This window comes from Macrobrachium rosenbergii, chromosome 49, assembly GCF_040412425.1.
Source record: "Macrobrachium rosenbergii isolate ZJJX-2024 chromosome 49, ASM4041242v1, whole genome shotgun sequence".
Taxonomy (NCBI): Eukaryota; Metazoa; Arthropoda; class Malacostraca; order Decapoda; family Palaemonidae; genus Macrobrachium; species Macrobrachium rosenbergii.
This window is the reverse complement of record NC_089789.1, coordinates 31,329,289-31,344,126: the sequence shown is the minus strand read 5'-3', so window position 1 is coordinate 31,344,126 and position 14,838 is coordinate 31,329,289. Positions and strand designations below refer to the sequence as shown.

Genomic DNA, 14,838 nt, shown 5'->3' with positions numbered 1-14,838 from the left:
TTAAATAATCGAAGGTTTTAAAACTATTAAAATGTTACTTATATATTTGCGTGTACCCTCTCATACCGATAATCACAGTTAGGGAACAGTCCGCAGTTGTTCTGACTGCTGCTATTTTTTTTAACAATTGTTTCTTGACAAATTTTTATCACTGTAATTTCCGATGATTCTTTTCCTGCTGGTGCTGTTATATAAAATTTAAGCAAGCTCTTTCGTGACTGATATCTTCATTGCTATTTGGCGTTTGTAGACTTGCTTTTATATTTTTTATTCGCGCTTCCTGTTCCATTCCTAAAGCGTAATTAGTAATTTCCCTGTCATTATCTTCATTTGTATAAAACAGGGTATCATTACCCTATATATCATTATGACATCGTATTTGATTACTATTTTATAATCGTTCCGATTGTAGATATTACATAAATGCAATTAAAACAACAATAATTTTGGGTCAAAGAACCTAATTGTAATTACTAGCTAATATTAATTGCTTAATTCAGTTACAGTAAATACCGCTGAATAGCCATATACTGATAAGTCTCAAAGGTGTCTAAAAGTCAAGTAATGAGATTACTGCATATGGTTTGTATACACATTTACTCATAAAATAGCCAAAAATTGCCATTTACTATTTGCAAGCTTTTATTTTCTAGTCTGTCTATCTGCCATCAGATGCCTTTAGCGTCGACTTAAGTATTGCCAGATGAAAGCAAACACAACCCCTTAGGTCCTCGGAAAATTTTTCAACATACCTTGTATAAGGAACATTGTAAATTATTTTTCAATTCCTATAACGTTCCTAAATAAATTAAAGTCACAGATGTTGTAATTTGAAAGTCTGTAGAAATAATAAATTAATGTGATTGTTTTTACTGGTATTATTAAGGGTATTCTGGGATCTTTCGATCTGGTCTACTGCCCCGCAGGGAGTCCAAAAATGTACACCTTGGCATTCTTCCGTCGTACGTTTTCCGGTACCATTGATGTTCGAAGGCATTGTCAGTTATTTTCATTATATTCTTTAAGAATTCTGCTTAAATATTAAGGTAAGAGATGATATTAGTTCTACCATAAGGATAAAGAGTAGCCTGTGGAGAATTTATAAGCCTAGAATGTATGTAGAAATGGATGCTACTGAAGATTGTGATAGGTCTAGGCCTTCTAGAAATCCATGAGGAATTAGGCCTAGGTGAGGGTTCATGGGTCATTTAAAGGGCCATCTTTATGCGGAATCCAGCTTAAATAGGAGTAGCAGAGCAAATAGAAAGAATTTTGCTACTATTACCTTTGAATTTGATTTTTCCTATACCTTGTGTTGCTGATGGAGGTGGTGGTGGTGGTTAGGCTATTGTCGGTCAACTATTATTAAAGTAGGTAATTCTGTGTATTAGCTCCGCGCCTGGTTTTACCATTTTAACTGGTTTTTCCTACACTTTTAGGGGTTCTGATACTGGCGGTGCATCTGTTTGTTGTCGGCCAAATGGAATGCCTCTTCGCCGTGTTTAGTACTGGCCCGGGGGGGGTTGGGTACCCATACATTAACAAGTTATTGCACTTGCTGGATGGGATATGAACCGTTCGAAACAGACATACCCATGCTCTGTCTTCTGAAGATCACGTATGGAAACCCTTTGTTGGATGGACTTCACGGGTTAATTACAGGTTAATTACACTCGAGCGCCAAAACTTAAAGGTAAATTCATAATTAGCAACCAAAAAACTGTTGAAAAAGTTAAGTTAGAAGGTAGTTGCTGCCGCGGAGCTACTATAAAGTAGAACTTTTAGTTGCGCTGCCTGATTCCCGCCAGTCGCCGACTAGGACAGGTCACCGTCTTTTTGGTGGGGGTCCTGCCGGCCAGGTCAGGGCACGTTGCCGTGAGTTAGGTTAGGTAGGCAAGATCTGGTTAGGTCAGGACCTGATATCATAGGAAAAGTTACGTCTATTCATGTATGAGGAACCTGCCTTGGCCGACGACCGGCGGGAATCAGGCCGTGCAACTAAAGTAAAGTTTTACCATTATTAACCTCATATCTACCCAACATTGTTAGGAACCCTTAGGGAACGCAGGGTTTTGGAAACGGAAGAAAGACCAGACCGCCATCTGGTTGTTATGGAATGGGTCTGCGCATCTGGACATCATCGGGGAGCCATATGTGTTAAGAAGGGACTAGCTAAGGAAACATTGGTATTATTTTACTTATGGACATTAATTGCTTTCAACATAAAATATAGGTTTTTCTGTTGTATTTTGATGTGATTTGAATGATTTTGAGGTTTATTTCCATCGCAAATGAATACTTATCCTTCCCGGCAAATGATATATACAAAATTAATAAAATTACGACTTGTCAGAATACTGCCTCTCCATAGCTAATACGGCAAAACTGTAATCAGTAAACACAGTTTTGCGTATTAGCTATGGAGAGGGGGTGCAGTATTCTGACAAGTCGTAATTTTATTAATTGTGTATACAGTATATCATTTACTGGGGAAGGATAAGTATTCATTTTGATGGAAATAAACCTCAAAATCATTCAAATCACATCATAATACAACAGAAAAACCTATATTTTATGTTGAAAGTAAATAATGTCCATAAGTAAAATAATACCAAAACATTATAATATAGGCTAAAAGGAACTACACTAACCCAAGGTACCCTAACCTAACCTTGCAGGCCCTGTTACTTATTCGGGGGCCCCACCCCCTCAGACACCCCCAGTGAAGGAAACTCCACTGTGTACCAAAAGCTTCAGTAAAACTTAACTTGCGCAGCCAGATTAGTTGCCGACTGGGACAGGATATGGCCTTTTTGGGCTTCCCCCACCCCCCGGCCAGGTCAGGCCATGTCGCCCTAAGTTAGGTTAGGTAGGCAAGATCTGGTTAGGTCAGGACCTAGCATTAAAGGAAAGGTTAGGTCTATTTATGTATGAGAAACCTGTCCTGGTCGGCGACTGGTGGGAATCAGGCCACGCAACTAAAGTAAAGTTTTACCAAAGCTCCCTTATAACACTGCACATGCACGATAGCATTCCAGAATGACCAGCGTACAACTTCTGAGGTTAATTACAGTCAACGACAAAAAATAATGGTAAATTCTTAATAAGAAAACAAAATACTGTAGGAAAAATCAGTTTCCATAGCAATACCCGATACGGAGCTCTTGCCTAGTTCTACCCAACTAGTTATGGAGGGACTCCAATTATTGACTTGCCAGAGTGGGAAACCTGGGTTGTTGGGTGAAGAGTGGAAAATTAATTGTACATATGGTAAGCTGAACGACAAAAACACAAAAGGCTGGTTAAAAAAAAAAGTTTCATAGCCTAGTCCTACCTTCTGCTAGTAATCCACTTTTGCATTCTGGAATTTAAAATATGATTTTTTAATGTCTTAATGTGTGTGTGGGAATGTTTCTGAAATTCATTTCGTTAGTAATTGAGTATAATTAGAGTTATTGGAACACTCCCCTTTTTAAGCTAGGCCTATATCCTACAATTTGGGGGGAACACAGTGGGAAAGTAGGGTTTTTTGCTGGAGTTAAATACAAGAATGAATTTAACCCAACCTAACCAAGGGTGCTGGGGCCTTACCTAGCCAGGGAAGTCTCACCCCCTCTAGTTTCCTGTCCATTTAAATTAGGGCAGTGGGAATTAAAATATAGGGGACAACCTAACCATCGGGCACCTTGGCCCTACTTAGCTGGGCTTTACTCCCCCCCCCACCTCTTCAACTTTAACTTATTCTTAACCTAACCTAGCCTAGGGCACCAGGTCCTCACTTGGCCGACCACTAACATTACTTAGGATACCCGGTCCTTACTTTGGCCTACCTAGTGCACCCAACAAAACTATGCCAGTATGCCAAAATTAATGTAGAAACTTAACACAAAAATATGATTATGGTTTAGAGTAAAACTTTACGAAACTGCCAAATGTTCAATAAGTCTTACCTTAATCAGAATTATAACTTGCATTTATATTTGTCCCGGAAATTAGTAGCAAAGGCACAAAAAGCAACAAAAAAATACAAGGGATGGGGATTAGCCTACAGAGCTGCACCAATTAAAGACTGACTACTGACTGAAGCAGGTTTTTTAAAGCAATGCCTGAATTCCAAAATCCCTCCTAATTGGTGACACAAGAACCAATCATCTTACAGCTTTGTTTGCATACTAACATTTACAAGTAAAAATAGCACAAGACTTTCCAGATACGCAAGCCATCCTTACTCAAAATTCACTGGGTTAAACAGAATCCATTGGGAGCTCTGGTCCTGTGCCCAAGTTTACATAAACAAAAACTTTGTAAAAATCCAAGTAGGTAACAGCATGTGTCAGTAAATGTCTTGATAACCAGAAATTTCAGATAGATTTGAAAATTACTTTCATAATCATGTTAAGGAGACATTATCACAGCTTAAAAATGACAGTATTGAATACTGTAATGGTTTAAAGTGACACCAGGAGTTTGAAACAGCACGGCAAAATGTCGTCACTCGTTAACAGCTGACAAAAACACTTGCTGACTAGTGGGAATTTCATCTGACTCACCCACCTACCACTTTGTCACCAGGTTTCAGCCACCAATTCCAGCTTGCACTGAAGGGTAATGTACTCATACATGAAATGCAGTGGGTTGCAATATGTGAAATGCAATGGGTTTTAGTCCTACAGTGCAAATATGTCATACTCTGTTGGTTATCAGTTAGGTCTAGAATTTTAGATTGGCATATCAGTTAAGTACAGTAATTACAGCCTAGTCAATTTGTCAAAATCTTAGATAGCTTAGCAGAGCTTTGGTAGTTAGGTAAACCAGGACTTACTACAGCTAATAGCTTAATACTGCTTAAGCTCAATCAGGGATATTGTGAAGTCAAACTCAGTTTTCATTTGTCAGGTTTCTATATACAGTATGCCTAACCCATGGAGTAGATATAAAGTTTGGGTATAATATTACTTTAAGGCATTTTTGGTATTTGAGTTTTTATGTTTTGATCTTAGTCATTTGACATTAGTACAAAACCTGTGCAAGAATTAAAGTAAAATTTTACGTTAAACCATTGAGTTCGGGTCATTTTGTCTATAAGTCATTTATCCCATAAGCACATTTACTTGCAAAATGGGCACCATGTTTATTACTAGCCCCTTGGGGACGCACGTAAAACATAAAATAATGACAGCAAATACCATAAACATAGCGTCTTATGTTGTTTTGGATGTTACAGCCAAAACAACCAGGACCAAACCCATTATCCCATTTGGACTTTTAAGACTTCATTTTTTTAATGTATGCTTTGAATGTTTCTGATGTTAATTTCAATCACAAATGACATAACCAACCACGCCTAATTTAACCTAGGGTACCCAGTCCTTACCTAAGTGCCCGGTATTGTGGGGTTGGTTAGGTCGCTTGCAAACAAAATGAACGTTAGAAATGTTCAACACGCACATTAAAACAGGAAAATATTTTAGAGTTCAAAATGTGATAAAGGTTTTAAGTAAAATTTTACCAAAATGTACCCTCCAGTGTGTTTCTGAATATATAATGAATTTTTTTATAAGAAAAATTAATAGTAGAGGTGTGAAAATTGTCTACTTCTTGGAAAGGGTTTAGGAAAAAGAGGAATAATTCTTGAAAGCTTTGGCCATTGTCACCTATAGGAAATACTTCCCCTTTGCCACCACTGCATCTTTTGGGTTCCTTCTTCCTTCCCCACAGGCTTCTCTTTGCTTCTGCATGCATACACTGCAGGTTCAGTCTGAGGGGGTGTTACGTGTCGACAGGTGAGGGATCAGTGTGCAGTCTCTGGTAGTGAATCAGGTGTGCCAGCTAGGCTCTCCTTAGGTGAGACCATATGCCTGTCTGCTGCCTACGTCTACATCAGCTGCTTGAGAGTCAGTGTCAGTTAAGTACTTGCAGCAGATGTGCGTGCCCTTTCCTTGGTATTCCGGAGACCCCATCTTTTGCACACTTCTGGATTATATACTTGGACTTAAATATTTAAGTCTGTGGGATCTCTTGTGAGCAGTTGCTGCGCCAGCTAAGGACCTCAGGTGTGTTGAGCCTCTAGTGGTCGTTTTAAGGGAGAATCCCACTGAATCAGCTATGGCTGGGGCTCCTTCAATATTTGCTTGCCTCACCATGGTTAGTTTCTCTGCACCGGTAGAGGAGAGTAAGACTCAAGTGTAAGGAGTAAAGTGGAGAAGCACACGTGCCTTCATCGTCATCATCATCTGACCCTTCCTTTTACAGGAGTCCCACTTACAAGTGAGAACATTTTCCCCTGCCAGGGTTGGTGGCATGTTCAGTTTCCTTTGGGACATCCACTGAAGGTGGGGTTGACACCAGGCTTTCGAAGCATTCTCTGAGTTTTGACATTTTGAACAGGAAGACTGTCCCATACTTACTACTGTGCTTCTGCTGAGGTATGTAGGGTAGTGTCAGTGCTACCTACTCATTCTGTGCATGTATGGTCTCCTGATAATACTTATGCAGATGCTCCAATGCAATTGTTGTTATATGATACCTACAGGTATCATGGCAATCTTGCTGTTTGGTCATGTAGCACCTTGGTCAGTTTGTGGCTACCCTCTACCCCCAGTGTGCACATGCTTAGTAGTGCTGTAGTTTATACTAGTTCAGCTCTTACCAATTACAGGAAATCTAGCAGGAGGGATAACTTTCAGAACATCATTCCATTCACAGTCACCTTCAGTTTTGAACTTATTGATCAGTACCAGTAGAACTGATTGTAATAATGTTACTATGTATAATCACAGGGATGAGCTGGTGTGTCATCCTTTCTCATGGGAGAAGATCCTTCTCGTGTTATCAGGGATTTGTAAGCACCATTGTCCTGCTGCAGTAGCAGCTCAGCTGACTGAGTAGGAGCAACAGTGTTTTCAAGGACGAGATCATTCATGAGCATAATAATGGTAGCCTACCAAATTATCATTATATAATGTAGGTAGTTTAAGCCTAAGTTGTTATCCATTAAGTTGAAGTGTTACTATATCTGGATAATTCAGTGGCCTGTTAGGAGAAAAATCCAATACATACGAATACTTGTAGCCTACGTAATACCTTTGACAGGGTGGTTAGTTGTTTGCTGTGAGAAGAAAACTTGGTGCTGTTTGTTATCTATTTTCAAATGGTATATAGTGTTAGTGTTGAATTGTCTCTGTTCTTTTCTCTTGAAATTTTATAAGTGATTTTCCCTGTTCTAATCACAGAAATTTACTGTCATTCAGCTTGCTATTTTTCTGTCAGATTTTAGTCTTCATAGTACTGTACCTCTTACTCTTTATCTCTGTTACTTGCTATTTATTTCATTTTGGTTATGTCTGGTTTGCCGTTTATACAAACACTTTTGTAAGGTTAATAACTTAGATAATATTATTCATGAAATATTTATGACAGTTTTACATTTTGTTAATGGTTACAAAGTGTATTGTTTAAGTAATTCAATTTTCTTCTTTTTCAGAGTAGTATTGTCTTCTACCATACTATACAGTACAGTATATGGAAAAAGCTGGTTTACAAGGAAGTTTCAGAATTTTCATCTAGCGTGCAAGAATTTCATTGCCTCTACCAAGCCTGGGCCCATGAGTTGCTTCCATATGCATACATGGTATGTGTGCTATTTTGTAAGTGTAAATATCTGTCATTTAGCTCCAGCATATGCTGTCTAGCCAGATTATTGCTACTTTTACATAAAATATTCCATGCAGCATTATTTTTCATATGAGCTTAAATTCTTTTAGAGGTTAGTTTGTAATTAATGAGTTTAAGGGCTTTTTAACGCTTTTTAACATTAATATCATGATAAATGTATAATATCATGATAAATTTAGTTACAGGGATGCCTCAATTCTGTAGTTGGAGACTTAATGAAAATGTGAACATAACGGAGTGAATTGTGGTGGTTAGAAATTGGAATGAACCTTGAAGTTTGCCATCATGTCATGTTTTTGATGATTATGTGAAGAGGGTGCCTGTGACCTTGCATACAGTTCAGTACTTGTATGATACAGTTGTGTGTTGAAGATTTGGATCAGCCTAAAAGCAATTTGGCAAAAATTTTATAATTTCTCAGATAATGTAAACAATATTTTGATGCAGTACAGATACCAGGGAAGTAAAACTTAGTGAATAACAGTATATTGAAAATATTTATTTTTGTGAGGGATGTCTGCAAATGATGCTATCACAAGGTGATGTAAGCTCCTATAAAGAATGGATGCGGTTATTCTGAATACTGTAAGGCCCAGAATACCATTGACTTGTACCACAAGCTTCGACAAAATAGCATGAGCAAATGTAAAATAAGAAAAGAAAAAAAAAGGAAAGAGAATAAATCAAGATGATTAAACAGATATTGATGGTACTTTTCATGACAACATTTTGTCAGAAAAGTAGCATTAAAGTCTTAATCTTATGAGATTGGCATCAGTTGCACTGCAAGAAGACCTGTGTATGGTTTAAAGCAACTGTAATGCACTAGTATTTGGGGTCTAGTGGATGTTCCTTGCTGACATGGGGTTTAGAGATGATGGTTCCACAGTTTTAAACTACAATTACCACAACTAGTAGCTAGGTCAAAGGAAACCATTACAAGGAGTTCACTTTAAAAGAAAAATATCCCAGAATGTTATTAGAACAAACTATTTTATTGTAATTACAGTTGGAGGAGATATCTAATAAAGCCTGTGGCAAGAAAAGTCTTTGTATTTAAAATTAAAAAGCTTTAAAGCTGTATGAACAAAGCTGGCTTCATGAGCAAAATCTAGTTTCATGACAGAATTAGTTGCTGTTTAGTGCAGTGAGAAAGAAACTTTTGAAATGAAAGATACTCATTGTCACTAACAATTTTACTTCAGAGTTTCCCTTATGATTTTAAGATTTGTTCTGGTCAGCGACAACTTTATTTTGCATTTTCAGTGGTAACAGAATACCTAACTGATAGAACACTTGCACACTACATTTCAAGAATAACATCTTTCGACTAACTTGTGCAGGTAGTCATCGTCATCTTAGATTAGGCCAGCCTTGTACTGGAACAGGCATTCTTTAGTGATGGGAGTGGTATACAGAAATAATTACAGTAAGTGGTTTGTACCTGTGATGCAAAAAATATTAAAGTTTTTCTTTAAATAGTTTAAAACTCTCACTACAAACTTCATTTATTCTTGGCTGGTTGCATGGTAGGTACAGAATGTAAATTAGTTTTGCTCTGTAGGAATTCAGATTCTGTTTGAGTAGGTTCTGTAGCTTTCTGTTCACAGAATTGCAGTCAGTTTGAGCTTTTAGGCTTATGGACAATTTTTATGGTAAAATGTAAAATGTGCCTAGGAATAATTCTTAAAGTAGATTTTTCAACTTTTAAAGTAGATTTTCCTGTTAAAATAAGCTTGGTTAAGTAGAAGAGAAGTTATCTTAACAGTATATTACTAAAATGAACAGTTTGAAAACAAGGTGGTTGGAATGATGATTATTGTTTTAAAATATATGTTCAGTATTGCAATGGTCTTCAACAGTCATCTTTTAAAGGCCAGCAAGATGAAGTGAATAAAACAAATGATGTTAATCATTTTATATGTTGCACTTGGAACATATAATTGTAATTGAATGATAAATGTAAATTAAAGCTTAGCTTGGTCTACAGTTGACATGAAATTACTATTTGCTGTTGGATATCTTTTGTTACCTGTCAAGCCAGACCACCAAAGTTCTGAATAGTTGTGAGGCTAGTGGAATATTCAGATTTTTTGCAGAGTAAACATATTCCTTCACCTAAAGGGATATTGACATTGTATCTTTGACATTTATATCAAAGGGAGATTGCTGTTGTAAACCAACATTGTTGCTGTATGGAATCTAAAATTGAAATTATTTTACAGGCTTTGTGCTGTACTGAAGACTAGAAGTTCAGGCTTGTCCCCACATGGCTTAGGTACAGGTCTTATTCAACAGTTATCATCATCCACTGACCTGCCACCAAGAGTTACGAGGTACTCCTTGAGCAAGAGGTTATGCTGGCATAAGGCCAGCTTGATAAACAAGAAGAAACTACCTGTGGTAGTTAAAAATATCAATCACAGAATAACTCCAAGCACATGCATGGTGATGTGTGTTCTTCTCTTTATGAATATTAGTGTGATAGTTTTTGATAATTTTGTGGTTTTTAGAAACTTTAAGAGTCCAGGACAGCTTCTGCTGGTTGAAATTTATTGAAGTTAGTATCTAAAACAGCTGGATAAAATAATCATGAGGTCATGCTTGGTTAAGGCTGTGCTGTTGAAAGGGTTTTTGCCTTTTGATAGTGTTTATTTTATTTGGTTGAAACTGTCTACTCCTCATCCAGTTGATGTGTTATAGACTCAGTATATACTTGAATACTGGAGGACTTGAGAAAAATCCTGAGTCATATTGTAACTTTACCCCGTTCTTTTCAGTTAAGCATAACTATCATGAATCAAGTTGCTTTGTTAATCGTAAAATCGACTTGTGATGAAGTAACATCTGGCATGAAACTAAAACTACCTTTTGCACTGCAATTTCAAAATGGTTAAGAAATATTTTTGGTTTAGTTGACTCCTTACTTAGTACAATTAAAAGTGCTTGGAAAATATAGAATTTAACGCTAGTACGTGAATTTGTGGAACTGGTAAGGTTAATATTGGATATTTATTTACGATGTTTCATAAAAGCAACTCAGTTCACTACAATGCTAAACTCCCATAATGCAATGCTCAGTCTAGATGAAGATAATGCATTGAACTGGTGGTTTGAATTTGTGTTAAGAAGCATAATTCAATAAAATATTGATCTGTATGTAAGGCATTTCCTAGCAATTTCCTGTTTATAAGCGAACAGACTGATAATCTGGAAAGTATTTAATTGCCTTTTATGTAGACGTATCTTTAGCTAGACCAGAATTAGAAATATGGTACAGGTATTTTTCTTTGAGGTTGTGATAATTGGCTTACAGTTTTTTCATATTAAGGCCTCTGCAGAAACAGTGAAAAGCCGTAAGAATGTGAGTTTAGGAGTTGCCAACTATAGGGCCTTTTTAAGAATTTTAGGTACGGCTTACTATACATAGGCTTAGGCCTCTAATTCCAGAAAAGAGAACTAGTAACACTATGTACATGTCCAAGATTTGATGAATATAATGCTTTTAAAACCAAGTGAGGAAGAGTTATTATGCAAACAGTTATAATTTTTTTGGGTGAAGTGTTATGGCACCTTTTTTTTTTTTTATCACCTATAGCTTTGTTGTTATTTCCTACAATTTCGTTACAGTACAAAAAAGTATGTAAAATAATGTAAGTCACAGAAGAAATTATTTTGAAGAGCAAACCTTCAAAATAACTAACTTAGGAAAGGCTTACAAATCTGGTGATTGAGTCAATATTCTTAGTTTAGAATGGAAGTAAGGTTTTTGAGAATGGCATGACAGTGATTGTGGTATAGTGGTTAACACAATAAAAAAAAAATGAAACGTAAATGCATTTAAGCATACAGTATTTCCAGTATTCCTGCGACTACAGATGTGGTCCCTTTGTTATCCATTTCGTCCTTGGTTATTTGTGTGGTTTTAGACTCTTGTGATCCAGTGAGATGCACATGTCATATGAAGTCTTATTTCCTGTCATAAGCATAGGTTTGTTTATGCAGTATCTCCTAGTTGTGGCTGGTTCATCTGAATGGCTTGTCCTTGGTTATTTGTTTTGGTTTCATATTCATGTGATCCAGTTAGATGTACAGGTTACATGAAATTGTGTTTTTTTCTCTCACTAGCATTGGTTTTTAATGCGGTATCTCCTAGTTGTGGCTGGTTTATCTGAATGGCATATCCTTGGTTATTTGTTTTGGTTCCAGATTCCTTGTGACCCAGTAAGATGTACAAGTTACATGAAGTGGTCTTATTTTCTGTCATTAGCATTGATTTGTTTATGTAATAGTTGTGGCTGGTTTATCTTGATGGCTTATGTTTGATTTAAGTTTTGAAAGGTCAAGGAATTGTATCATCCCATGATAAAAGCTCTTTCATCTTAAAATAGCTGGCTTGAAGTGCTGTCATGTTGCACTGGTATTGCTTGGCCAGTTTGAGGAAAAAAGCCTTGTATTCTTGATTAAAGCTAGGTCTTCTGAGGTCAAGTTTTTGCTTGGGTCTGAACAAAGGTTTTAAAGATAGAACAAAGCATGTACATGTTTTTAGTCCTTGTTTATGCTAAGGTTCACGCCAAAAATACAGTTACTTTCTGGAAAGGACTTGCTGTTTTTTTGTTGCTATATTTTAAATATTTAAGTTGCCCAAATCTTTAAACCAGGTTTACAGTCGTGTTTGTCTCAGCCTCATACATGTGTACTGAAAGGGATTTATATTATCACTGGGGTATTAAGCATATATTTTGTTTCAACAGCATAGTAAATACATTTTGTTTATTAATGTTAGGTGTGCATTTAGAAGTGGTTTTTAGTTATATTTTGATTTTGTACTATTGTAGGCCTTAAAACTAATGATTTGTAGTAGAAAGTACTTTAAATATATAAATAGGCATAAATCTATCAGTCAGTCAGTCATCCCCTTATCTTACCATTTAATACCATTAAATGGCATTCAGGACATCTTATAGAGAGACATGCATACCAGATTGTGGCATTGTGCAATAGCATGACTGGTTCCTTTCTCCTTTTTCTCTTATAGATGACATGGTCTCGGTAATCTCAGGTTATGAATGACACTAGTTAAGATACTGTATTTGGTGATGATTGATGGGTGGATTTGGCAGTTTATGGTAGCTCTTTGACGATAGGGACTCCTGCTCCTTGAATATTTAAGATTTTTCGTGGTTCATATTGTTAACAAATGAGAGAATTGTGTTTGTAGTGAGGAATAAATAGTAAGGTTTGTTTTGTGGAATTGTTAAGAAGCATACGATGAGAAAGAATTTTTTCAGAGAAAGAACTGCTGATTAGGATAGGTTTTCTTCCCATTACATGTTCATCCAAACCATGGTTCATTGTCATGATTGGACAATATCAAAGGGAGTTTCAAGGTTTAGGATGAAGTGGAAGGTTATTACACAGTGTAATGAAGTTCATGCCTGATCACAACTACCTTAGGAGTGTGTGATAGTATTAAAGAAGGTAGTCTACGAATGTGGTTTTCCTGGCGTTTGCAGCTCTCTTCTTATATGGAATATTTTCATTTCCAGAGTGAATCCACTCTTAGTCTGTGAGCCAGTGTTGCTATCTTTGTATTAGTTGATCGGTCATGGATGAGCATTTTTGTTTTTGATATGCAATATCAGTTTTCTGTTGGTTCTTGGCAGTGCCTGCTTTTTATTGTAAGCAGTCAGAAGTGATGATGACTGAGTCAGAACACTTCAGTTGAATGTGGTTTTAATTATGAGGTCAGCTTCTTCATTTTTCTGGGATATCAAGTGTGGCTGATTATCCATTCGAGAGTTACACTAACTTTTCTTTTCCTGTGACAGTGTTTAATTGCTATACCTTTTATGTATGCCATTAATCTTTCATATTGAATATTCCGAAATAGTGTACATCACTGTGCTCCTTTGGAATTAGATGGCTCTCTGAAAAATAATTGCTCCATGACAGTAGCTGTTGCTACTAATTTGTTTGTTAGGTGGAAAGTCTCTCTTGAGACCTTCTTGCTGTCTTTAAAAAATGAAGAAAAGATAACACAGGAAGCACCTTGGTTATGGTTGTTGATCCATATGTGAACTACGTTTTTGGTCCCATTACGTGTCAGGTACAGCACTTTCATATCTGTCCAAATATTAATGAATCTGATGGACCACCATATTTCTAGTTATTCGAAATTGCAGTGCACGAGGTGGTCTAAATTTGGTACAACCAGTATGTTCTAGGTGAAGTACTTTTATATCAGTCCAAGTACTATTGGTAATAATTAGTCAGACCACTAAAATTTTTAGCTAATCGAAATTTAGGAAAAGGTTTTTAGAATATCTTGGGTCTGGGGTATTTGTCATAACATTTTACAAGAAATTTTTGCCCAAAGTAAAGAGCTGAGTAAATGAGATTTTTTGTCTTATTGCAATAACTGGTTATTAGAATACTTGTGTATCAAGAAAGTATTTGGTTCTTTGGCATTTCAAATAGCTTTGAGTAATGACTCAACATTACTTATCTGTAGATATACCAACAGGTAGCAACGTTTTCAACAGCACAGTCTTCAACAAATTATCCTCTTTACTATTGTTGTATCTGGTTGTTTTAAAATACCTTATGTAAATGTTAACTGGCAGTGGTTATCCTGGAAACAAAATGTTTCGGTGTCATTAATTTTCAAAAACTTGAGTTGGTCAGTTTCATTCAGAGAAATCAAACTCCATATATAATTTGCAGTTTGTAATGGGAAAGAACCCATCGAGTGATTTTTTTTTTTTTTTCTTATATGCAGTTTTACAGATGGACCGAGCCTGTTACCCAAAAACAGTTCATCATCTTCAGGCAGCCCATATGGTGTATGAGTTTTAAGTCTGGCGGCCTGCTGTTTGAATACATCTTTTAGCTCTTGGTCTCATCCACAACCGATGTTTATTGCTACGAGGTCCTTGGTAATCCTTAGTTTTCTTTGAATCGATGGATTTTCAGCGATCCCCGTCATTAAAATGTGATAAACCATTTTGACCAGATCTTAATAGGTTAGACTATGAGTCTAGCCTATTAGATCTGGTCAAAATGGGCATGACATTTTAATGACTAGGATTGCTAAAAATCCACTGATTGAAAGAAAACGGATTACCAAGGACCTCGTAGAAGTAAACATCGGTTGTGGACGAG

The 14,838-nt window shown here is 36.6% G+C and overlaps 1 long non-coding RNA gene across 2 annotated transcripts; it reads left to right on the top strand.

The window, feature by feature from the left end:
- Positions 1-711: 711 nt before the first annotated feature.
- Positions 712-14,429, top strand: LOC136832240 (uncharacterized). 2 transcript variants are annotated; one of them, XR_010851132.1, is made up of 3 exons: positions 712-1,046; positions 7,484-7,630; positions 9,900-14,429. It is a non-coding gene; the product is annotated as an uncharacterized lncRNA (long non-coding RNA). The 2 variants fall into 2 exon arrangements; XR_010851133.1 differs by having other exon boundaries at positions 913-1,046; positions 7,484-7,646.
- The last annotated feature ends 409 nt before the right edge of the window (positions 14,430-14,838 follow it).